This window comes from Bos mutus, chromosome 2 (genome assembly GCF_027580195.1).
Source record: "Bos mutus isolate GX-2022 chromosome 2, NWIPB_WYAK_1.1, whole genome shotgun sequence".
NCBI classification, from domain to species: Eukaryota; Metazoa; Chordata; class Mammalia; order Artiodactyla; family Bovidae; genus Bos; species Bos mutus.
The window spans coordinates 126,558,817-126,586,381 of NC_091618.1; the positions used below are offsets into that span (position 1 = coordinate 126,558,817).

Genomic DNA, 27,565 nt, shown 5'->3' on the forward strand with positions numbered 1-27,565 from the left:
TTTTTTTCTGAGGAACAAGCATCTTTTAATTTCATGGCTGCAGTCACCATCTGCAGTGATTTTGGAGCCCCCCAAAATAAAGTCTCTTACTGTTTCCCCATCTATTTGCCATAATGTGATGGGACTGGATGCCATGATCTTTTTTTTCTGAATGTTGAGTTTTAAGCCAACTTTTTCATTCTCCTCTTTCACTTTCATCAAGAGGCTCTTTAATTCTATTTTGCTTTCTGCCATAATGGTGGAGTCATCTGCTTATCTGAGGTTATTGATATTTCTCCAGGCAATCTTCATTCCAGCTTGTGCGTCATCCAGTCCAGCATTTCTCATAAATAAACAGGGTGATAGTATTCAGCTTTGACTTACTCTTTCCCCTATTTGGGACCCGTCTGTTGTTCCATGTCCAGTTCTAACTGTTGCTTCCTGACCTGCATGCAGATTTCTCAGGAGGCAGGTCATGTGGTCTAGTATTCCCACCTCTTGAAGAATTTTCCAAACTTTGTGATCCACATAGTCAAAGGCTTTGGTGTAGTCAATAAAGCAGAAGTAGATGTTTTTCTGGAACTCTCTTGCTTTTTCAGTGATCCAGTGGATGTTGGAAATTTGATCTCTGGTCCTCTGCCTTTTCTAAAATCAGCTTGAACATCTGGAAGTTTATGGTTCATCTACTGCTGAAGCCTGGCCTGGAGAATTTTGAGCATTTCTTTGCTAATGTGTGAGAGGAGTGGAATTGTGCAGTAGTTTGAGCATTCTTTGGCATTACTTTTCTTTGGGATTGGAATGAAAACTGACCTTTTCCAGTCCTGTGGCCACTGCTGAGTTTTCCAAATTTGTCAGCATATAGAGTGCAGCACTTTCACAGCATCATCTTGGAGGATTTGAAATAGCTCTACTGGAATTCCATCACCTCCACTAGCTTTTTTCGCAGTGATTCTTCTAAGGCCCACTTGACTTCACATTCCGGGATGTCTGGCCCTAGGTGAGTGACCATACCATTGTGATTATCCGGGTCATGGAGGTCTTTCTTGTGTAGTTGTTTTGTGTATTGTTGCCACCTCTTCTTGATATCTTCTGCCTCTGTTAGGTCCATACCATTTCTGTCTTTATCATGCCCATCTTTACATGAAATGTTCCCTTAGTATCTCTAATTTTCTTGAAGAGATCTATAGTTTTTCCCATTCTATTGTTTTCCTCTATTTCTTTGCATTGGTCACTGAGGAAGGCTTTTTTACCTTTCTTGTCTTTGGAGCTCTTCATTCAAATGGGAATATCTTGCCTTTTCTCCTTTGCCTTTAGCTTCTTTTCTTTTCTCAGCTATTTGTAAGGCCTCCTCAGACAATCATTTTGCCTTTTTGCATTTCTTTTTCTTGGGGATGGTCTTGATCACTGCCTCCTGTACAGTGTCATGAATCTCTGCCCCTAGTTCTTCAGGTACTCTGCCTATCAGATCAAATCTCTTGATTCTGTTTGTTATTTCCACTGTATAGTTGTAAGGGATTTGATTAAGGTCATACCTGAATGGTGTAGTGGTTTTCCCTGCTTTCTTCAATTTAAGTCTGAATTTGGCAATAAGGAGTTCATGTTCTGAGCCAGAGTCAGCTCCTGTCTTCTTTTTGCTGACTGTATAGAGCTTCTCCATCTTGGCTGCAAAGAATATAATCAGTCTGATTTCGGTATTGACCATCTGATGATGTCCATGTGTAGAGTCTTCTCTTGTGTTGTTGGAAGAGGGTGTTTGCCATGACCAGTCCATTCTTTTGGCAAAATTATGTTAACCTTTGCCCTGCTTCATTTTGTACTCCAATGCCAGATTTGCCTATGACTCCAGGTATCTCTTGACTTCCTACTTTTCCATTCCAGTCCCCTTTAATGAAAAGGACATCTTTTTTGGGTGTTCGTTCTAGAAGGTCTTGTAGGTTCTCATAGAACCATTCAACTTCAGCTTCTTCAGCATTACTGGTTGGGGCATAGACTTGGATTACTATGATATTGAATGCATTGCCTTGGAAATGAACAGAGATCATACTGTCATTTTTGAGAATACATCCACATACTGAATTCTGGACCCTTTTGTTGACTATGATGGCTACTCCATTTCTTCCAAGGGATTCTTGCTCGCAGTAGTAGATATAATGGTCATCTGAGTTAAATTCACCCATTCCAGTCCATTTAGTTCACTGATTCCTAGAATGTCGATGATCACTCTTGCCATTTCCTGTTTGACCACTTCCAATTTGCCTTGATTCATGGACCTAACATTCCAGGTTCTTATGCAATATTGTTTTTACAGCATTGGGCTTTATTTCCATCACCAGTCACATCCACCACTGGGTGCTGTTTTTCTTTTGGTTCCATCTCTTTATTCTTTCTGGAATTATTTCTCCACCATTCTCCAGTGGCATATTGGGCACCTACATACCTGGGGAGTTCATCTCTCAGTGTCCTATCTTTTCCCCTCTTCATACTGTTCATGGGGTTCTCAAGGCAAGAATACGGAAGTGTTTGCCATTCCCTTCTCCAGTGGACCACGCTTTGTCAGAACTCTCCACTATGACTCGTCCATCTTGGGTGGCCCTATACAGCATGACTCATAGTTTCATTGAATTAGACAAGGCTGTGGGCTATGTGATAAGTTTGATTAATTTTCTGTGATTGTGGTTTTCGTTTTGTCTGCCCTCTAATGGATAAGGATAAGAGGCTCATGGAAGCTTCCTGATAGGAGTGACTGAGCAGAAACTGGGTCTTTTTCTGATGGGCAGAGCCATGCTCAGTAAACCTTTAATCCAATTTTCTGTTGATGGGCGGGGCTGTGTTCCCTTCCTGTTGTTTGACCTGAGGCCGAACAGTGAACAGTCGTGGAGGTAATGAAGATAATGGAGACCTCCTTCAAAGGGTTCTGTGCATGTACTGCCACACTCAGTGCTCCCAACCCTGCAGGCCCACCGCCAACCCACACCTCTGCTGGAGACTCTTGGACACTCATGGGCAATTCTAGGTCAGTCTCTTGTTGGGTCACTGTTCCTTTCTCCTGAGTCCTGGTGCACACAAGTTTTTGTCTGTGCCCTCCAAGAGTCTGTTTCCCCAGTCCTGTGTAAGTTCTGGTGGTTCTATGGTGGGGTTAATGGCAAGCTCCTCCAAGAGGGCTTATGCCATACCCAGGTCTGCTGCACCCAGAGCCCCTGGTTCAGTGGCAGGCCACTGCTGATCTGTACCTCTGCAGGAGACACTCAAACACTCAAAGGCAGGTCTGGCTCAGTCTCTGTGGGGCCTCATGGTGTGCACAAGGTTTTGTTTGACCCTTGGAGCATATCTGGTGGGTATGGGGTTTGATTCTGAACATGATTTCATCCCTCCTACCGTCTTGCTGGGGCTTCTTTGCCTTTGGACGTGGGGGATCTTTTTTTGGTGGGATCCAACATTCTTATGTTGATGGTTATTCAGCAGTGAGTTGTAATTTTGGAGTTCTCACCAGAGAAGATGAGTGCACATCCTTCTACTCCACCATCTTGTAGACAAGATATATGCTGTGATACCATTAAATACCTTAAAAATTGCTTTAAATATATTATATCATCTCTACTTTTATTCATCATGATTGAAATGGTTTTCATTTTAGAAAACACAGTATTCATTTACTGTAAAAGCATCGCTACAATAAAAAATTAATATGTAGTTACAGTAATTTTTTTTTTCTGTGTAATTGAATCATGGAAAGAGAAAGTCTTGATGTAAATATTCAATTATATTGTTCATCCATTCATCACAATGAGACACTTTGACTGATAGAATAAGAGCCTGTTATTTGTATTGTATTTAATCTCTTATAAACAAAGAAGTCTATTGTAGAGATTTGGAAGTATTGAGGTTGGGAAAGCCAGTTGGTCAAATTTCAAGAGGCCAAAATGTTACACAAAGTAGACAACATTGGTGATTTCATCCTGGTTCAGCATAACAGATTCAGAGACTCAATCTTGTCAATACCCTACAATTAGTCAGACGTGTTGGATGACTCACACTGACTAAACTCACAAGAGACCAAAGTATATAAATCAGAAAGCCAGTGTATTATTTGACAATTGGAAATATAACAGATAACATAACCCAACACTCCTGTCTTTAGCCAGAGTGTTCTGTTTTACAAATAACCAGAAATGTGCTTGGTGCACATGGGAACATTATGAGTGACAAATTTGATCTGAGGGTTTAACAGAATTTCTACAATAGAAATAAATTCTACTCGACATTGCTTAGGTGGGCCAGTGCCAGTGTTTGTCTTTCAGGTCCTATTGGTGCTATACTCACAATTTATGAATTTGTTTTTCTTTCTATTTTTTAAAAATAAATTTACTCCTATTACTATCCAGTTTATTTTGGAACTTATTCAAATGATATTCTAAATTATGGTACATATAAAGACAAAAGTTGTATTTGACCACTGTAGGGGAAGATTTGCATTTACATAGTTCAACAACAACTATATTTACTCAGTGAAAACCTACTTGGGAAATCAGATTCTCCAAATATTGTCAAAGATGTGTTCCTAGCTAGTCAAGTCCATAGGCTATCAGTAGCTATTTAAATGTGTCAGAATTGACAAAACTATCAAAAAATTATAAATAAAAGGAAAAGAAGTTCATATTATGTTGGAAAACAAATGTAACATGTAGTTTAGAAAACAGATATGACATATCTACTATAATTCCAAAGCATACATGACATTAAAACTTAAAGAGAAAACTCCAAAATTGTCAATCACATAAATATTTTGGTGTAAGATAAATCAGTCTTAAGCTACAACCAAAGGAATTTATTTACTTAAATGCCCAATAAAGGAGCTCATTATGATTGTCTTACTGAATGGAATCATCCTACAAAGAGCCACATTATGTGTGTGCCTATGTGTGTGGGGTGTGTGTGTGTGTCTGTGTTAGTCGCTCAGTCGTGTACAACTCTTTGCAACTCCATGGACTGTTGCCCACCAGGCTCTTCTGTCCATGGGATTCTCCAGGCAGGGATACTGGAGTGAGTAGCCATTCCCCTCTCCAGAAGATTTTCTAATACAGGGATCAAACCCACCCTACACTGCAGTCAGATACTTTACTGTCTGAGCCACCAGGAAAATGCAAAGAGCCACGTAGTTATGCTGTAACTATAGGCTTCCCTGGTGGCTCAATTGGTAAAGAATCTGCACGTAATGTGGGAAACCCTGGTTCGATGCCCAGGTAAGGACAATTCATTGGAGAAGGAAATGGCAAACTCCTCCAGTATTCTTGCCTGGAGCATTCCATGGATAGAGGAGCCTGGAAGTATCTACAGTCCACAGGATCTCAACGAGTCAGACATGGCTGAGTGACTAATATACACTCTAACTATAAGCAGTTGCTATTGTAAAATAATATCTAGTGTTAAATAATTTTTCTCGATTCGACAAACTGGTGGAAACTAGAAGAATGTATTTTGGAACCAGGTAAAATTGTTGGAAATTTTCTGCCTTCCCTTCTTCTAACCCTGACAAGTGGCTTGAGTAGGTAAACTTTAGAGAAGAGGAATCAATTCAGTTCAGTTCAGTCCCTTAGTCATGTCTGACTCTTTGCAACCCCATGGACTGCAGCACACCAGGCCTCCCTGTCCATCACCAACTCCCGGAGTTTATTTAAACTCATGTCCATTGAGTTGGTGATGCCATTCAACCATCACATCCTCTGTCGTCCCCTTCTCCTCTCACCTTCAATCTTTCCCAATCAGGGTCTTTTCAAATCAGCTTTTCAAGTCAGCTCTTCCCATCAGGTGGCCAAAGTATTGGAGTTTCAGCTTTAGCATCAGTCCTTCAAATGAATATTCAGGACCGATTTCCTGAATGAACCAGGATGGACTGGTTGGCTCTCCTTGCAGTCCAACGGACTCTCAAGAGTCTTTCCAACACCACAGTTCAAAAGCATCAATTCTTCGGTGCTCAGCTTTCTTTATAGTCCAACTCTCACATCCATACATGACCACTGGAAAAACCATAGCCTTGACTAGACAGACCTTTGTTGGCAGAGTAATATCACTACATTTTAATATGCTGTCTAGGGTGGTCATAACTTTTCTTCCAAGGAGTAAGCATCTTTTAATTTCATGGCTGCAATCACCATCTGCAGTGATTTTGGAGCCCCCCCCCCCAAAATAAAGTCTGACACTGTTTCCACTGTTTCCCCATCTATTTCCCATGAAGTGATGGGAACAGATGCCATGATCTTTGTTTTCTGAACGTTGAGTTTTAAGACAACTTTTTCACTCTCCTCTTTCACTTTCATCAAGAGGTTTTTTAGTTCCTCTTCACTTTCTGCCATAAGGGTGGTGTCATCTGCATATCTGAGGTTATTGATATTTCTCCCGGCAATCTTGATTCCAGCCTGTGCTTCTTCCAGCCCAGCGTTTCTCATGATGTACTCTGCATATAAGTTAAATAAGCAGGGTGACAATATACAGCCTTGACATACTCCTTTTCCTATTTGGAACCAGTCTGTTATTCCATATCCAGTTCTAACTGTTGCTTCCTGACCTGCATATAGGTTTCTCAAGAGGCAGGTCAGGTGCTCTGGTATTTCCATCTTTTTCAGAATTTTCCACAGTTTATTGTGATCCACACAGTCAAAGGCTTTGGCATAGTCAATAAAGCAGAAAAAGATGTTTTTCTGGAACTCTCTTGCTTTTTCAATGATCCAGCGTATGTTGGCAATTTGATCTCTGGTTCCTCTGCCTTTCCTAAAATCAGCTTGAACATCTGGAATTTCATGGTTAATGTATAGCTAAAGTCTGGCTTGGAGAATTTTGAGCATTACTGTACTAGCGTGTGAGATGAGTGCAATTGTGTGGTAGTTTGAGCATTCTTTGGCATTGCCTTTCTTTGGGATTGGAATGAAAACTGACCTTTTCCAGTCCTGTGGCCACTGCTGAGTTTTCCAAATGTGCTGGCATATTGAGTGCAGCCCTTTCACAGCATCATCTTTCAGGATTTGAAATAGCTCCACTGGAATTCCATCACCTCCACTAGCTTTTTACTAGTGATGCTTTCTAAGGCCCACTTGACCTCACATTCTGAATATATGCACTGAAAAAAAGGGTAGAATTCATTTATTCATGTTAAAATTTACACCCATAAAAGGATATTTGCCTGTACTGAAGTCTGCTTTTTTCTATATACTATGTTTTACAGGTCAGTGAAAAATAACCTATTTTTCCCCTGTGGAAAGGTCAATGAAGCCATCTTAATTTGTTTTATTAATGCCACTGGTTTACTCTTATAGATTATATTATTTTACATTTTATACATGAAAATGTGAAATATACCTTTTAAAAATACATATAAGATAATTTTTAGGTTTATTTCAAGAGTTATGTTGTATAATTTGTAAGCTGAATCATCAGTGCCTGGCTAGTTCTTGTCTTTTAAATCTAAGATTATCTTAAATTAAGCATTTGACTCACAACTTTCTCTGCTCCAAGTTTTGCCATCTCCTTGGCTAACATTCGAGTCCATGTGGATGACCCATCTGGCTTTTGCTCAGGTCCTTGATTTCCACATCTTCAGTGACCTTTACTTCCACAGCACTGCAGCCAACCATTCCCTCAACCACATCCAGGACCTTTTCAATCACTCAATTACTTCCCCTTTAAAATGCTAAAATCAAACAACCAGGTCTCAACCTCATGTATTTATAGCTCACTCGTTCTCAGCCCAGACTATATATTAGAGAAACCTGAAAGATCCTGATGCCCAGGTGAGGCCATATCCCAGATTAATTCAATCAGAATTTCTGGACTTTCTGGAGGTGTAATAGAAAAAGCTGCTGCTGCTGCTAAGTCGCGTCAGTCGTGTCCGACTCTGTGAGACCCCATAGACAGTAGCCCACCAGGTTCTCCTGTCCCTGGGATTCTCCAGGCAAGAACACTGGAGTGGGTTGCCATTTCCTTCTCCAAATAGAAAAAGCAGTAGATCTTAAAGTTCCTCAGGTTACTAATATACCTCCAAGATTGAGAACCACAGTTTTAACACTTCCATTTTGTTGCTCACTATACCTGTTTGTGAAACATTGGTCCCGCAGCTGTTGCCAATCCACATTTCTCTTGTTTTTGCTCCTCTGCCTTTGTTTCATTCCCCAGCAGGCTGTCAATCCTGGACCAACCTGATAGTCTCCTGCCTGGACATGTAGGTGGACGGCTGAGCACTGGTGGAAAAGAATCAAGTCATGTCACAGGACAGGGTCTTTCTTTTCAGTTGCCCCTAGGATCTCAGTCTGAGAAGGCAATGGCACCCCACTCCAGTACTCTTGCCTGGAAAATCCCATGGGTGGAGGAGCATGGTAGGCTGCAGTCCATGAGGTCACTAGGAGTTGGACACGACTGAGCAACTTCACTTTCACTTTTTACTTTCATGCATTGGAGAAGGAAATGGCTGCCCACTCCAGTGTTCTTGCCTGGAGGATCCCAGGGATGGGGGAGCCTGGTGGGCTGCCGTCTATGGGGTCACACAGAGTCAGACACGACTGAAGTGACTTTGCAGCAGCAGCAGCAGCAGGATCTCAATGATGCCAGACGAGCCTCATTTTGCCAGTTATTTTATGCTCCCTTTCTCCACAATATGTAAAATATGTCTCACTTTTCTTAAACTACAAACTATATGGAATTATGAGTTCAAACTAACTTCATTTCTCCTGAAATATCAAGCATTCTCATTTTTTCCCCTTCATCTTTCTTGTTTATTGTTTTGTATCTCACAAATGGTATTTTCATTTAATTGGCAGAAATACAAACATCTCCGGGGAATCCTTCTTGTTTCTCTCCCTCCTTATATCAAAATCCCCCAATCATGTGGCTTACATATTTTAAAATTTGTTCTGTTTCTCAGTATTGCTACTGTTATAACCTTACACTGGGTAAGCATGTACGGTTTTCTTGGATGCTGAAACAGACTCAAATCTGGTCTCTTTCCAAGCAGTTGTCTAGTGTGAGATGCCTAAATGTCTAGCAGTTCATCGGTCTTACCGTTAGAATATATTCCACATTTCAGAACTTAAAGGCCTTCCCAAATCTGTCCTTCATCTTTCTCTGCTGCCTCATATCATACATTTTACAAAATCCTATTGCTTATAAAACTTAAACATTTATCCAGTTTTCAGTGCTGTTCCCTCTGCTTGGAACGTTTTTTCTTCTTCTCTTTCACTGGCTCAGCTTGACATTATTTACCCTGGGAAGTTTTCTCTCACTCTGTCTGGGACTAGTGGCCTCTCTACTTTGTTTCATTCTTCCTTAATCTTTTACCTCTATCATAGCTCTTATGCATTGCTTTGAAACTAGTTTTTCCCTTTATGTTCATTTCCCAAGAAACTGTAAGGACAGGGACCATAATAGATTTTAATATAATGTAACATAAAATAATATAATATAGGTTTTCATCATCATAATAAATAATTGGCCAAATTCAAGGGAATATTCAAATACTTTTAATGATATATAAAAAGCCTGGCTAGAACTCCACAGAATTTCATAGTATAATAAAACACTCAATAGAGGACTATAAATAATAATAATGAAAATCCTGGAACTCAAGTGAAAATTACTTTGGTGGTGGTTTAGCCACCAAGTCCTATCTGACTCTTGCAACCCCTTGGACTATAGCCTGCCAGGCTCCTCTGTCCATGGGAAGAATACTAGAGTGGGTTGCCATTTCCTTCTCCAGGGCATCTTTCCAACCCAGGAATTGAACTCGGGTCTCCTGCACTACAGGCAGATTCTTTACCAACTGAGCTACAAGGGAAGCCTGAAAATTAGTTTAGTGATCTCACATTCATGTTTAGTTTTGAGATCTTTTTCCATATTTAATCTACAGAGCATGATCTGCAACTCACCCAGATGATCACTAGACAGAGAGAGAGAAGACAGCAAAGTTTATTTGAGATCTGAAAATCACCTGAAAAAATCCTCTGGGTCAAACCACGTCCTTATTTGCTAAATGTAAGCAATAAAGAGTTTGGAGCTAGATAAACCTGTATGTGAAACTTGGATCCACTATCAACCAATTGGATGAATTACTTAAATCTTAGTTTTTTCATCTGTAAGATAATTAAGCTTGCATTACGGGGATGTCATGAAGGTTAAATTAAAAAAAAAAAATATATATATATATATAAATGCCCAATATAGTACCTGCTAAAGCAGATACTTGCTCCATGCTTTTATTTTTACAACGGTGCCTCAAATACTATATTATTTTGGATTAAAGGATTATATCTCTAGGAATTCCCAGTTAAATGTAAATATAGGATATGAGGTAAACATTTTAGCTTCAATTAATGTATGTGTGTGTGTGTACTTACATATTCACCTCTGAGGTGGTAGGATACTGAGAATTAAACACTAAAGAAATGGATAGAGTACTTTATGGGCTTCTGACATGTATGAGGGATGATGTGATAAGTATGAAATGTAGGACACTGATTCAGGGAAGGTTTAAACATATTTTAGTCTTGCTGCTGCCAAGTCCCTTCAGTCGTGTCCGACTCCATGCGACCTCATGGACTGCAGCCTACAAGGCTTCTCTGTCCATGGGATTATTCAGGCAAGAACACTGGAGTGGGTTGCCATTTCCTTCTCCAATTTTAGTCCTAGCCCCATAGAAAACTTTGGTTTCTTAGAAAGAAGCAAAATAAAGACTCAGTGCTGAGGCTTAGGAGCAATGCTGTTGGACAGGGAAGAGTATATCTAGATAATCCTCAACCTCCTTACATTAATTTTATTAATTTTTATTGAGGTATAGTTGATCCACAATGTGTTACTTCAAGTGTATAGCAAAGTGAATCTGTTACATACCTGTATCTATTTATCTGTGTATCTACCCAATCTTTTTTAGAGTCTTTTCCCATATAGGCTATTACACAGAACTGTATTGTATTGAGTAAAATTCTCTGTGCTATACAGTAGGTCTGTACTGGTTGTTGATTCTATATCCATTGTAGTTGTTCAGTTGCTACGTCGTGTCTGACTCTTTGCAACCCCATGGACTGTAGCACACCAGGCTCCTCTGGCCTCCATTATTTCCTGGAGTTTGCTCAAATTCATGTCCACTGAGTCGGTGATGCTATTTAACCATCTCAGGCACTGCTGCCCCTTCTCCTTTTGTCTTTGATCTTTCCCAGCATCAGAGTTTTTCCAGTGAGTCAGCTTTTCACATCAGGGGGCCAAAGTATTGGAGCTTCAGCATCAGTTCTTCCAATGAATATTCATGATTGATTTCCATTAGGATTGACTGGTTTGATCTTCTTGTAGTCAAAGAGACCCTCAAGAGTTTTCTCCAACACCATGATTTGAAAGCATCAATTCTTCAGCACTCAGCCTTCCTTAGGGTCCAACTTTCATATCCATACCTGACTACTGGAGAAACCATAGCTTTGACTATATGACGTTTGTCGGCAAAGTGATGTCTCTGTTTTTTAGCATGCTGTCTTGGTTTGTCATAGCTTTGCTTCCAAGGAGCAAGCATCTTTCAATTTTGTGACTCCTATCACTGTCACAAGCAGTGATCTGGAGCCCAAGAAAATAAAATCTGTCACTGCTTCCACTTTTTTCCCTTCTGTTTGCCATGAAGTGATGGGACTAGATGCCAGGACTTTTGTTTTTCTGATGTTGAGTTTTAAGCCAGCCTTTTCACTCTCTTCTTTCACTCTTGTCAAGAGTTTAGTTCCTCTTTACTTTCTGCCTTTAGAGTGGTATCCCTGGCAGTTTTGATTCCAGTTTATGATTCATCCAGCCTGGCATTTCACATGATGTGCATACACGTGTGTGTGTGCGCAAACGTGTGTGTGTGTTAGTAGCTTCGGTTGTGTCCAACTCTTTGCAATCCTATGGACTGTAGCCCAGCAGACTCCTCTGTCCATGGGATTCTCGAGGCAAGAATACTGGAGTGGGTTCCCATGTCCTCCTCCAGGGTATCTTCCTGACCCAGGGATCGAATCTGCATCTCTTAAGTCTCCTGCATTGGCAGATGGGTTCTTTCCACTAGTGCCATCTGGGAAGCCCATGATGTACTCTGCATAAAAGGTAAATATGCAAGGTGACAATATACAGCCTTGTCGTATTCCTTTCCCAATTTTGAACCAGGCCATTGTTCCATGTCCAGTTCTGACTGTTGCTTCTTGACCCACATACAGGTTTTCAGGAGACAGGTAAGGAGGTCTGGTACTCCCATCTCTTTAAGAATTTTCCAGTTTGTTGTGATCCACACAGTCAAAGGCTTTAGCATACTCAATGAAGCAGAAGCAGATGTTTTTCTGGAACTCCCTTGCTTTCTCCACAGTAGTGTGTATATGTTAACTTCCTTAAATTTTTTTTTTTTTTACACTTTACAAATTGTATTAGTTTTGCCAAATATCAAAATGAATCTGCCACAGGTATACATGTGTTCCCCATCCTGAACCCTCCTCCCTCCTCCCTCCCCATACCATCCCTCTGGGTCGTCCTAGTGCACCAGCCCCAAGCATCCAGTATTGTGTATCGAACCTGGACTGGCAACTCGTTTCATACATGATATTATACATGTTTCAATGCCATTCTCCCAAATCTTCCCACCCTCTCCCACTCCCACAGAGTCCATGAGACTGATCTATACATCAGTGTCTCTTTTGCTGTCTCGTACACAGGGTTATTGTTAGCATCTTTCTAAATTCCATATATATGCGTTAGTATACTGTATTGGTGTTTTTCTTTCTGGCTTACTTCACTCTGTATAATAGGCTCCAGTTTCATCCACCTCATTAGAACTGATTCAAATATATTCTTTTTAATGGCTGAGTAATACTCCATTGTGTATATGTACCACAGCTTTCTTATCCATTCATCTGCTGACGGGCATCTAGGTTGCTTCCATGTCCTGGCTATTATAAACAGTGCTGTGATGAACATTGGGGTACACGTGTCTCTTTCCCTTCTGGTTTCCTCAGTGTGTATGCCCAGCAGTGGGATTACTGGATCATAAGGCAGTTCTATTTCCAGTTTTTTAAGGAATCTCCACACTGTTCTCCATAGTGGCTGTACTAGTTTGCATTCCCACCAACAGTGTAAGAGGGTTCCCTTTTCTCCACACCCTCTCCAGCATTTATTGCTTGTAGACTTTTGGATCGCACCCACCTCCCAGAATACTGGAAATAAAAGCAAAAATAAAAAAATGGGACCTAATTAAACTTAAAAGCTTCTGCACATCAAAGGAAACTATTAGCAAGGTGAAAAGACAGCCTTCAGAATGGGAGAAAATAATAGCAAATGAAGCAACTGACAAGCAACTAATCTCAAAAATATATAAGCAACTCCTACAGCTCAACTCCAGAAAAATAAATGACCCAATCAAAAAATGGGCCAACGAACTAAATAGACATTTCTCCAAAGAAGACATACAGATGGCTAACAAACACATGAAAAGATGCTCAACATCACTCATTATCAGAGAAATGCAAATCAAAACCACTATGAGGTACCATTTCACACCAGTCAGAATGGCTGCGATCCAAAAGTCTACAAACTTCCTTAAATTTTAACTTAGATGGTTTTAGCTGGTTTGTCTCAGTTGGCCTTTGAGAACCTGAAAGGAAACAGATTGAAGCTGCAGGTCTCTGTATCGTGGAACACTTCTGTGAGTCTGGGCCCTTTGATAGTTTTGTGACAATGATCTTTTCTCCTGCCCCCTTTCTTTGGGGATATCAAAGTACATATATCTGTGGAAATGACTCACTAAAAATGTGGGCCTTGGCTACAGGTCATTTCTAGTTAAATCCATCTGAAGAATTGTGTTGCCTCCTTTTTATCTTGCACCCTTATATCAAGAAATTTAGATATTTAAAAATATGCATCTTGAAAGGAAAAAGAGGAAACACAAAAGTAAATTTTTGATATTTTTATTGCTACAATGAGTTTGTCTTTCAATGAATTCTTTTTAGATGTGTAGGTATTGATATTACATGAGTTCTAAGAAATAGTTATAATCTAGCTAGGTTTGGGAAATTTCATTAAAATCCTGTTGACAATAAGGACCTACTATATAGCACAGAGAACTACATTTGATATCTAAATAACCTATAATGGAAAATAATTTGAAAAGAGAATATGTGTATATATATATATATATATATATATATGTACACACACACACACATACACACACACACACACATGTATAGGGCTTCCTTGGTGGCTCAGCTGGTAAAGAACCTACCTGCCAATGCAGGAGACACAAGAGAAGCAGGTTTGATCCCTGGGTTGGGAAGATCCCTTGGAGGAGGGTATGGAAACCCACTCCAGTATTGTTGCCTAGGAAATCTCATGGATAGAGGAGCCTGGCAGGCTACAGTCCGTGGGATCACAGAGTTGGACACCACTGAACTCACATGCATGCATACATATACATGTATAACTGAATCACTTTGCTCTATATCTGAAATTAAAACAACACTGTAAATCAACTATAAGTTTTTTTTTTTTTTAATTCCTGTTGAAACTCCTATGTAACATTTACATTTCATTTATCTGTCACCAGAGGGAGTAAGAACTCTGCTAAATGTTACATATTTTCAAATTTTTCCAAGAACAGTTGTATGAAAAGTATCCCCTTGAGTTATGATAAAATGATTTCTCTTTTCCCTAATCCATCTAGGAACTCCTTTATTAGGTGTGATTTTGAACTGATATATCTGAATTATATAAGCTAATTCATAAAAATATTAGAATCTATAAAAGATAATTTTGTAAACAGTCTGAAAAGGTCTGAATGCAATTTTTATACTATTTGACTAATATGCCTAAGTTAGTCATCATGTTTGCAACATTTAAGAAATTGTAAACAAAGCTGTGACTTATTAATAGTGGTGCAATATAATAATGAAATATATTGCAAAAGTGAAAAATAATATTGAGGAAAATCTGAACTTTCTTTCCTAGAATGTCTGTAACCTATGACAATTTTCTGTTTTCTCATCTGTTTTCATTGCTTTTAAAAAAATGCTGTGTACTAAGACTCTTGAGAGTCCCTTGGACTGCAAGGAGATCCAACCAGTCCATTCCGAAGGAGATCAGCCCTGGGATTTCTTTGGAGGGAATGATACTGAAGCTGAAACTCCAGTACTTTGGCCACCTCATGAGAAGAGTTGACTCATTGGAAAAGACTCTGATGCTGGGAGGGATGGGGGGCAGGAGGAGAAGGGGACGACAGAAGATGAAATGGCTGGATGGCATCACTGACTCCATGGATGTGAGTCTGAGTGAACTTGGGAGTTGGTGATGGACAGGGAGGCCTGGCGTGCTGCGATTCATGGGGTCGCGAAGAGTTGGACACGACTGAGCGACTGAACTGAACTGAACTGAATGTACACTCAGTCATTTCATGTACCTTGATACTCCACAGATTATTAGGTAGTTTTTGGAGTAAAAGCTTAAAACGTCTCCCATGAATAGTGCAACATTGCTGAACTTGAAAAAGTTTTTAACAAAATAAAAGTTTGCACAGTCTCCTTTTCAGAGTTTAGGTTTTAAAAAAAGTCACATGGATGTTTGTCTTATGTTCTTTGATAGAATGAATATAATTTCCCTTGAAATTATTGCTTCTTCTTGCTTAGGTATAAAGTAAAAATACCTAAGTATCTAGTAGCTATTTAAGGAAAGATCTCCCAAACTTAATATTGAATGAGTCATATATATGCTCTGTTTTATGAGTATAGGATATAAATTATGAAAAAGTGATGCTACCTTTTTTTTAGGTTTATTATAAACTATAGATTTCCCCCCACTCAACTAGAAATTCTTAAGAGGCTAACACATGGAGAGTAAAATATAGTGTGTTAGTCTCTCAGTCATCTCTGACTCTGTGATCCCAAGGGGTAGAGCTCACCAGGCTCCTCTGTCCATGGGGTTTTCCCAGCAAGAATACAGGAGAGTGTTGCCACTGCTTTCCCTAGGGGATCTTCTCCACCCAGGGACCTAACATGGGTCTCCTGGACCATCTGAGTCAACGGGGCATCTAGGATAACACATAGAGAGCAAGATATTCACTAATATGAAATAAATTATGTGGCATAATATATTAATCCTTTCTTATTTTTTTGATTAAATATACAGACATTAAATGGCCTAGAAATTTTGTTTGTTGGAATATGTGTAAAAATTATTCAGTAAAAATGCAAGCCTTGGCTACAAGTCATTTCTTGTAAATCCATCTGAAAATTTTGCTGCTTATGTTTTATCTTTAAACTTTAGTTTTGCAGCAGGAACTATGATCTTCAAAAGAAGCACTTGTTATTGTTTGTAATGCCTTAGCTATGACACATGTCAGCGAACTCAGTGCAAACTTCTGGGAATCCTGAGAAACACAGTGCTTCCCCACTCCACCCACTACTCCTGGTTTCCCACAGTTTTTTTTTTTTTTTCTTTCTTTCCCCTCATGTGGCTTAAATTGATGAGAGTGTGAATACTAAGGATCATTTGTAATAAAAACTCAAAAGGAATGACTTTAAACATATAACCTCAGAGCAGTTAGATCACACTTATTTTACATGGAAAAATACAAGTATACTTTTATCTTAATAGCACAATTCTAAAGCCTCATGTTACTTAGTGAGTTACTGATGTACTAAAATCATCTTCTGGAGAGGATTTCATTACTTATACTATGTTATAAATGTAGGATAGAATACCTATATAGAGAGAGTAGCTATAGCACTTAGACTTTGTTATGTCTATAATTTTTGTTATTAAACTTGTAAATAACAAAGTTTGAGGTTAAAGAATATATGAGAATTTACCTCATGCAAGGCAAGAAAATTTTACAAAGAAAAGTATAAATGTAAATTCAATTTAATTTGAATTCAACAATTTATCCCATTTTTCAATTGTCAAAGAGGCATATTTGAACACCTACCTTTGCTTAATCATTTTAACCCAGTTTATTTAAGAGAAATTCAAGCTGATTTACATAAATATAAGTAATAGAAGAGAAAATCATTTGAAGTTAGTAGAAGAGAAGAAGCAAGGAAGCAAAAATAAGATGGAAAAATGAATTGAATATTTTATAGAAAATAAATGTCCTGGCATTTTATACAGTTGTTATTAGAGATTATAAATTGCTTTTTCATTTTCTAATAGCCAATGAGAAAGAAAGAAACAAAACAGAAAATTTTATTCCTTTAAGATAGAAATAACCCAATTTCTCTAGAAAAGCACAACTATTTATGATATTGAGAGCAAACAGTATTTCTCCTTTGGGTTCTCACCTTGTAAATTAATTAAATAAAACCCCCCAACAACATGTTTACAGTGAATTTCTACTCTCTTGCAGTCTCATACTAAGCACTAGGGATTCAAAGATGATTTGACTCAGTTCATGCTCTCAAGGGACTTGTGATCTAGCTAAGGGGATAGACACATAAATATATAATTAAAATACAACACGGTAAGTTTTATGATACAGGTAAAAGTATTGCCAGAGAAAATATCTTCAATGAAGAATGAAATTTTTTTGTTCTTATTCAATAATATACAATGAGAAAAAGCTTTTTCTTCCCATGTGTAATATTTAATTCTACAGCTACATGCCCTCATTGCTTTATTCTTGAACTAGTATCATAGTCTGCTGACCTTGCCACCTTCAAACTATTTCCTGTATTGCTTCTAGATATTCACTGGACTAAAGCTCATAAATGATTTGTGATTTAAAATTTGTTGCCAAATAAATTTCAAACTTTTACCTTGTTAATTCTTTATATGATCAGACCACAAATAATACCCCCATAAAGTATTAACTTTGTTGAGAGTATTCAGTTCAGTTCAGTTCAGTCGCTCAGTCGTATCCGACTCTGCGACCCCATGAATCGCAGCACGCCAGGCCTCCCTGTCCATCACCAACTCCTGGAGTTCACTCAGACTCACATCCATTGAGTCAGTGATGCTATCCAGCCATCTCATTCTCTGTTGTCCCCTTCTCCTCCTGCCCCCAATCCCTCCCAGCATCAGGGTCTTTTCCAATGAGCAACTCTTCGCATGACGTGGCCAAAGTATTGGAGTTTCAGATTCAGCATCAGTCCTTCCAATGAACACCCAGGGCTGATCTCCTTCAGAATGGACTGGTTGGATCTCCTTGCAGTCCAACGGACTCTCAAGAGTCTTCTCCAACACCACAGTTCAAAAGCATCAATTCTTCGGCGCTCAGCCTTCTTCACAGTCCAATTCTCACATCCATACATGACCACTGGAAAAACCATAGCTTTGACTAGATGGACCTTTTTTGGCAAAGTAATGTCTCTGCTTTTGAATATGCTATCTAGGTTGGTCATAACTCTCCTTCCAATGAGTAAGGAAAGTTAATTTTAATTTTAATTAAAAAATTTTAAATTCATAGCTTTTAATTTCATAGCTGCAATCACCATCTGCAGTGCTTGAGAGTATAAATAACTTCAAAAGATAGGTTTTGTATTTTTTCTGTTTCTTGTTGACTCCCACTGCATGGTATGTGATATGTGCTTGAATATATTTGTGAAAAGCAATGGATAAATGAATTCAGCTGGTTGAACAATGCAATGACTTTTTTAGTCTTTCTGTTATTAAGCATGTTAAAAATATCAAAATGCCCTTATGTTTTTAAATTTTCTATTACAAAAATGTCTATTAAGTTTATAGTGAAATTCCCTTACTAATATTATATTTTGTGACTACTTATGAAAGAAATTCATATTTAGATTTACTAGAAAAATTATATATTCTTTCACATATAAAAATACACTATAAGGTCCGTCATTTCTATGCCTATAACTATAGTGTGTTTGTAAGTACGTATGTATACAGACATTTTAAATATTATCAGCTTACTGTAAAATTAAGAGACTTCAGAATGATTTCAAACTCAGATCAATATTATTCTATGTATATCTTAATTTGTGTCTAAGTTAAACAATGGTTAGCAACTTGAAGATTTTTAGCACAGCAGCCAAGTAAAGATCACATCCATATATTTGATACATAAGACATTAAATATTGAATAACAGCAGTAATTTAATGCATTGTCTTTATTTTATAGCCCTTTTAAAACAATCATCTCCTTTTAAATGATATTAACCTCATAGATAGATTATTCAAGGAATACTGACCAAAACAGAAATAGTAAACCTTTACTTCACAGTTGGCTGTGATTAATTAAAGACTAGAGACCTATTTTCTGAAGCTGTTAAATCAGAATTCATGGATTTAACTGTGCTTTGTATTAGCAAGCTGTGATTTTGTGAAGAAACAAATTTTGTGAATTTTAGCTGATTTCTAACATTGATTAAGTGTTATATATGTGACATTTGGATTAGAATTACTCATTCATTACCTAACAACTATTGTGCACCTTCTGTGCACTTGGCATGAGACAAGTGCTGGGAATAGGTACACGATTTATGATTTCATGTCATCTTCAGGTCAAGTATAAGGATTTCTCACAGGGTGTTTTGGGAGCCCAGATGAAGGGAGGAGGACTGGGGAACGATTCTAGGAAAAGCCAGTGTTCCAGCTGCTTAGGAAGTATAGGAGGTCACCAAAGAAGAGAGGGAAAGAACCATGGGGTAGAACAGCTTGGATTGGGTAGGGGAATTAGATGCCCTTTGACCTTGCTAGAGAACACACTGCTAAATGAGTGTCAGTAATGAGACAATGGTCATTTATGTGTATTTATTTACTCAACAAAGTATTTAACTGAAATTTATTATTTAGTTTGTTATTGAGTGATGTTGATTATTCATCAGGAACTGCTGGGGATACCACGGAGAGCAAGATATACACAGTTTCTGCCATCATGGAGAGTCCTATCATGACTCTGGGATTAGATCATGGACGACTCTAGTGGGAAATTAGAGAGGCTGTAATTTATCTTGTCAGCAATGGGAAGCTGTTCACGTAAGTTTAGTCAGGAGTGTGAGTGGGTCAGACTTGTGTTTTAGATGAATTACTGTGGTACTGTGTAAAGTGGGCCTATTCAGAGGAAAAAATATTTACTTATGGGGCCACTGCTGTAATACAGTTAAGATGTGATAAAGACATTAACTTGGGCTTCCCTCATATCGCAGTCGGTAAAGAATCTGTCTGCAACACAGGAGACCTGGCTTCAATTCCTGGGTTGGAAAGATCTCCTGGGGAAGGAAATGGCAACCCACTCCAGTATTCTTGCCTGGAGAATCCCATGGACAGAGCAGCCTGGCAGGCTACAACCCATGGGGTCGCAAGAGTCGGACACGACTTAGCAACTAAACCACCACCAAAGACATTACCCAAGACAGTGGAAATCATGAGAGTTAGAGAGTAACCTATTTGGGAATTAGGATATAAAATGATAAACTGATGACTGCTTGGTGGGAGGTATGACGGAGAGGGAGGAGTTGATGACTCCTTTGTGTTTCTACCTTTTTTGATTAAATGGATTGATGATATCATCACCAACCAAGAATAGGAGAATTCAGTTTAGAAAATAAACAAAAAATTTTTTCCTGATAGTAAACCTCTGAAATTCAAAAGAATAGTCTGAAATCTATATAATATTTGTGATTTTCAAACTGAATATTTTTGACATTTTTACTTTTCTTCTCTAACCAATGTGGAATAAAATGGTGAACATTGTATAAGAATAAACATAAGAGATTATTGGAGTGCTTAGACCTTCTATCACCACCCATAAACATCCATGAAATTATTTAACTGGGCCTTCAAAACAAATATCTGCTATCACATTGTAATTTGTTTATTGTATGTGAATTTTGCATTAAAATCATAAGACAATAATATTTAGTTCCTTTTAAATGGCAAAAAAATGGAGAGAAAAAAATGTATTTTTAGCTTAAGAAAGTGACACAGTTGGAATAAGAATCCAAGTGGTTTCTGCTTCACTGCTTTTTCCAAACAAAATTTCCTGCGTTACTACCTCATAAACTGCATATCTCCATTTCACATAATTTTTAATTAAGCTTTATAGCCAAGTTGGCACTTGTAATCCTTATATTCTGATAAGTGACATGGAATTGTCTAAAGTCCAATCCTGTTTTTTAATGACGTTAGTCTAAAACTTGAAACCTTATGCAGCTCTTCTAGTAGTTATTCTTTTAATCTATAATTAACCTGTTTCCATAGGAGAATTTATTTATATATTGTTCATACAATAACTTATTACTCTGGGTATCTTCTATTACATAAAATACTTTGAAATGTTTTTAATCCTTGAAAGAGTCCTAATAGTCTGGTTGCAGTTACTTAATAGAGTCAGGAGTTTAAATTTGAGATTGTAGTTACACATCCATCTTCCATATCTTGCTTCCTATCACAGAAATTTTTTTGAACGGGTTCCTGGTGCTATTTCTGCCATTTGCTTACATATATTCTGTTCCAAGAGGGCACACCCTGTGAGTGTGGGAATAAAACTTGTCTGGGCAGAGACTCCAGTGCTGCAATTATCTTACATGAAGCTATTGGCTTGCTTGATTTCTCCAGAGAGTTTGGTAATGTAGCTGAAGAATACTCCTTCTTCTGCTCTGCTCTCAGCCATGGTTGTTTTTTCAATGCTCCATTTTCCATCTTAGTGAAATTAGCTCACCTCTAACCTTGAATAACATGAGCCTTCTAATTCCGACCCATGGCTGAAATCAACTTCGGAAAGACTTTATAATAAGAATTTTAGAAGGGAAGTTGTGCTTTTCAAAACTGCCTTGTCAATTGGAGTGCTTCTGAAACTTCAAAATTCAAATTGTTACTACCAGAGAATACTTTTTTACCTTGTTACATTATAGAAAAGGGAAAACATTTGCTAACACAGAACTAATCTATATTTTTATTTATGTTTTTCATTTAAATTATTAAGGTTTAATTGAATGGAACTAACTGGACATGATTTTAATGCTGCGCATGCATGACTACTAAGCTTTTAGGGCTAGGTGAGTGTATCATAAGCGATTCCCAAATTGTCCATTTTTGGCATTCAATAAAATGCAAAATTATCAGTGCCTAGTATTGGAGCTTGGAGAAGGAAATGGCAACCCACTCCAGTGTTCTTGCCTGGAGAATCCCAGGGACGGGGGAGCCTGATGGGCTGCCGTCTATGGGGTCGCACAGAGTCGGACACGACTGAAACGACAGCAGCAGTATTGGAGCTAAAAAGCAAGACTGAATTATTACTATGACAGTAAGCACAGATGCTGGCTGCAGGTTCACTGTGTCCAAGTACCTGTACTATCTCCTTTAATCCTCAAATATGGCAATATTATGGTAGAGAGGCGGTATAAATTCATATTTAATTGATGAGCTCTGGAGGCAGGTTGTTTGAATTCTGACTCTGCAATTTTTAAGCCATGTGACCTTGGTCAAGTTACCTAACCTTTCTGTGCTTTAGTTTCCTCACCTGTAAAGAAAGGTGATGACACCTCACATATTTTGGGGAGGATTAAATGAGTTATTTATTGAATGAACGAGACCTGGAACATAGTAAATGTTCAATAACTGTCAGCTATTATTATTGTCCTATTAGGTACCTTACTTGAGATTTTATAACTTATAAATACTGGCATTATAATAGGAAATCTGAGCTCTTGAACATCACAGCCAGTGTGCTTGAACACTAGCCTTTGTTATCTCAGTAATAAAGAATACTGGCATAATTTTGAGAGCACCTTCAGGTACAAAATGATGCAGCAAAGTAATACAACGGATACACAAGACTGATCTTTTCCCAGTAAGAGCTGCCTGGCCTTTTCTGATCTCAAGGGCAATGGATATTTTTGTGAGCCAATGATGGGCAAACGTTCATTTAGGTCATGGGAACACAAAAGCAAATTCCCTATCCTCCAGGAGCTTATGGTGTAGTGGGAGAGACAGAGAGGCAAAAAAAAAAAAAAAAAATTATTGTAATTCAGTAAAATAATGATACAATTACTGTTGTATCACTGACTCAATGGACATGAGTTTGAGCAAACTCCAGGAGATGGTGAAGGACAGGGAAGCCTGGCGTGCTGCAGTCCATGGTGCTGCAAAGAGTTGGATACGACTGAGCAGCTGAACAATGATGACACGATAGGAACTGCACAGTATCCAGAAGGAGCGGCCTCTGCTGCTTAGTGAGCCATGGGATAAGTCACAGCATTGGAGCGGAATCTGAAGGATGAGCAGTGGCTTGTCAGGTGGAGCAGATAACGAAGGAATCTAGCAGATGCAGAACATGTGAAGCTGAGGAATGCGGAGAGAGCCTGGCATTGGGAACAATCCTTAGAACTGTTTAGAACTGTTGTAGAGTAGAATGTTTTCTGGTGTGGAATGTGGGGCATGGCAGGAGTCAGATAGGCAGGCTGGTAGAAAGCTTCTATATGTCTCTAGCTGTGTTGGGTTTTTACTGATAAAGGAGTTATCAAGTTCCAGGACCAAATCCTGCTGAAAGTAACTGCAGATACAAACCGAAGCTGGCAAATTCCCAGGTAAATTTTTTTGTTTGTTCAATTAATAGATTTTATTTTATGTCATGTCACCTAAAAAGTTATTCACAACCTAAAAACTGAGAGTTGTTTTATTTGGCAGGAACTTTTAGGACTTTAAGTTAGAGAGGCAGCACCTTAAGTAACCCTGAGGGAACTACTCTGAGGAGGTGAGGGGGGAGCTAGGATTTATAGGAGATTTGCAACAAAGGGCAATAGCCAGAACATCAAAAGATTACTGTTAATGAAAGAAAACCAGATATGTCAAGTTAAGGAATTTAGCGCTTTTCTATGTATGGGAAGATGTGAGAGTCTGGACTCACTGAAATTATTCCTGTAATATGCTCCTCAGCTATTTGGGGCCAGCATGCTACGTTTTCATAGCCTGAGTTTCCTCAGGTCTTACCATATTGCAGAATTTCCACTGTATTAGATATCATATTTTCTTTATCCATTAATTCGTGGATTTACATTGTTTCCACATCTTGGTTAGTGTGAAAAGGGCTGCAATGAACATGGGAGTGTTAAAAGGCAATGTATGGAATGGAATAAAACACTTGCAAACAATATATCTGATAAGGGATTCATCTCCAAAATAGAGATGAGTCAACAGCAAAAAGACCCAAAAGTCAAAAGATAAAAAACCTTAACAAGGTGATTAAAAAATGGGTTAAGGATTGCATAGTCATTTCTAAAGATTTTTTGATGTGGACCATTTTTCACTTTCACTTTCACTTTCATGCATTGGAGAAGGAAATGGCAACCCACTCCAGTGTTCTTGCCTGGAGAATCCCAGGGACAGGGGAGCCTGGTGGGCTGCCATCTATGGGGTCACACAGAGTCGGACACGACTGAAGCGACTTAGCAGGAGCAGCAGCATTTTTCTAAAAGTCTTTATTAAATTAGTTACAGTATTGTTTCTGTTTTATGTTTTGGTTTCTTGGCAAGAGGCATGTGGGATCTTAGCTCCCCGACCAGGATGAAACCTGCACCCCTTGCACTGGAAGGTGAAGTCTTGACCACTGGACCATCAAAGAAGACAACAAATGGCATATGAACAGGTATATGAAAAGATGTTCAAAGTCATCAGTAAAATGCAAACTCAAACCATAACAAGATATCACCTCACACTGTTCACAATGGCTATTGTGAAAGAAAACAAAAAACAAAAAACATTAACTTATTCTAAGTGTCTCTTAGAATATAAGATTGTAAGCTCATTATGTGTGTTAATTTTCTTTTAGAAATTCTATCTCCCTCTACCCTCTTATTTTTCCCCTCTCCCCTTTCCCCACCCCTTACTAACTGGTATGATTATTTCCACTCATCTCTCAGGCTTTCAGTTCAGATTGGGATTATATCAAGGCATTCTGGGCTTTTGCTCTTGAGTGATGTTGAAGACATGATTGATCTACATGCAGAACAACTGGCTGACTTCAGTTCCATTTCTGTTGGCATTAAGTCTTTTCCCTCATCAGCCCCAAGCAGCAGAACAATAATTTACCTTTCCTCACCGCCGGTGCCCGCCCTGCCCTGCCCCGCCCTCTTTCATTAATGGGCAGGGAAGCCACACTCAAGCCCCTACCTTCAGTGAGTTTGTTGATATTTTTCAGAGGTCACATTTTGTACTTCCTTCCTAGGAGACCTTAGCTCTGAGCTGCCACTTCCTGATTTTGATCAGTAGAATTATTGGGTTGGCCAAAAGTTTGTTTGGGTTTTCCATAACATCTTCTTGAAAAACCTGAACAAATGTTTTGGCCAATCCAGTATCTGTGTTACTTTAGTCCTAGAGATGTCTTCTTATTTCCTCTTTTGCACTTTGTTTTATTTTACATATTTCTGATTACTTTTTAACAGAATTTATAATCAGTAATTATCTATTTATTTGTCTTGAAGATAAGCATAAAATTTTCATCATGATATCTTATTTACTATAGAAATATTAATGCTTGAAAACCATGTCGCCCTTTAACAAGTTTTCTTGAGACATAATTTGATAGATTATATAATGATATATTAGTTTTAGGTATATAACATAATGGTTCCATATTTGTGCATATTGTAAAATGATCACCACAATAAGTAAGTCACCACACATATTCACAAATTATTTCCTTTGATGAGAATTTTTAAGATTTACTCTCTGAGCAAATTTCAATATTATTTCAATAATGTGCTATACAATATTATTAACTATAGTCATCATGCTGCACACTGTACTAGTTATTTCTTTTATAACTGGAACTTTGTACCTTTTGATACCCTTCAGCCATTTCACTCACCATCCACACCTAAGCTCTGGCAACCACCATATTTGTTCTCTGTATCATGAGCTCACTTTTTTTTTTTTTTTTAATCCACTTATAAGTAAGATAATAAGGCACTGCTATTTGTCTTACTAATTAATTTCATTTAGCATAATGCCCTCAAGTTACATCCATGTTGTCACAGATGGCAAGATTTTCTTTCTTTAGTGGAAGAATAATAATCCATTATATGTGTATATTTATATGTATATGTATGAATTCAGTTCAGTTCAGTTGCTCAGTTGTGTCCGACTCTCTGCAACACCATGGACGGCAGCATGCCAGGCCTCCCTGTCTATCATCAACTTCTGGAGTCTACCCAAACTCATGTCCACTGAGTCAGTGATGCCATCCAACCATCTGATCCTCTGTTGTCCCCTTCTCCTCCTGCCCTCAATCTTTCCCAGCATCAAGGTCTTTTCCAATGAGTGAGCCCTTCTCATCAGGTGGCCAAAGTATTGGAGTTTCAGCTTCATCATCAGTCCTTACAATGGATATTCAGGACTGATTTCCTTTAGGATGGCTGCTTGGGTCTTCTTGCAGTCCAAGGGACTCTCAAGAGTCTTCTCCAACACCCAGTTCAAAAGCATCAATTCTTCAGTGCTCAGCTTTCTTTAGAGTCCAACTTTCACATCCATACATGACTAATGGAAAAACCATAGGCTTGACTAGACGGACCTTTGTTGGCAAAGTAATGTCTCTGCTTTTTAATATGCTGTCTAGGTTGGTCATAACTTTTCTTGCAAGGAGTGAGTGAAGTCGATCAGTCATGTCCGACTCTTTGCAACCCCATGGACTGTAGCCTACCAGGCTCCTCAGTTAATGGAATTTTCTAGGCAAGAGTATTGGAGTGGGTTGCCATTTCCTTCTCCAAGTAAGTGTCTTTTAATTTCATGGTTGCAGTCACCATCCACAGTGGTTTTGGAACCACCCCCACACACAAAAAATTCTGTCACTGTTTTCACTGTTTCCCTATCTATTTGCCATGAAGTGATGGGACCAGATGCCATGATCTTAGCTTTCTGAATGTTGAGTGTTAAGCCAAATTTTTCACTTTCATCAAGAGGCTCTTTAGTTCTTCTTCGGTTTCTGCCATAAGGGTGGTGCCATCTGCATATCTGAGGTTATTGGTATTTCTCCCGGCAATCTTGATTCCAGCTTGTGCTTCTTCCAGCCCAGCATTTCTCATGATGTACTCTGCATATAAGTTAAATAAGCAGGGTGACAATATATAGCCTTGACATAATGCCTTTTCCTATTTGGAACCAGTCTGTTGTTCCATGTCCCGTTCTAATTGTTGCTTTCTGACCTGCATGCAGATTTCTCAAGAGGCAGGTCAGGTGTCTGGTATTCCCATCTCTTGAAGAATTTCCCCCAGTTTGTGGTGATCCACACAGTCAAAGACTTTGGCATAGTCAATAAAGCAGAAATAGATGTTTTTCTGGAACTCTCTTGCTTTTTTGATAATCCAGCAGATATTGGCAATTTGATCTCTTTTTCCTCTGCTTTTTCTAAATCCAGCTTGAACATCTGGAAGTTCATGGTATGTATTTGATTAATATATATACATATATATTAAAGATTTATATATATATATTGAAGATTTTAATGAATTTGCTAATGAGCATGAAAAGATTTATATATATATATATATATATATATATATACACACACATACACACACACATTTTCTTTATCCATTTATCCATCAATGGATGGTTAGGTTGTTTTCACATATTGGCTACTGAAAATAATGCTTCAATAAACATG

The 27,565-nt window shown here is 38.4% G+C and overlaps 1 long non-coding RNA gene across 1 annotated transcript in view; it reads left to right on the forward strand.

The window, feature by feature from the left end:
- Positions 1–22,897: 22,897 nt before the first annotated feature.
- The window catches only part of LOC138990424 (uncharacterized), a 35,939-nt gene continuing 31,271 nt past the window's right edge, over positions 22,898–27,565 (forward strand). Inside the window, exons 1-2 of the long non-coding RNA XR_011466528.1 lie at positions 22,898–23,492; positions 24,438–24,550. This is a non-coding gene — a long non-coding RNA (uncharacterized lncRNA). The remainder of the gene's footprint in view (positions 23,493–24,437; positions 24,551–27,565) is intronic.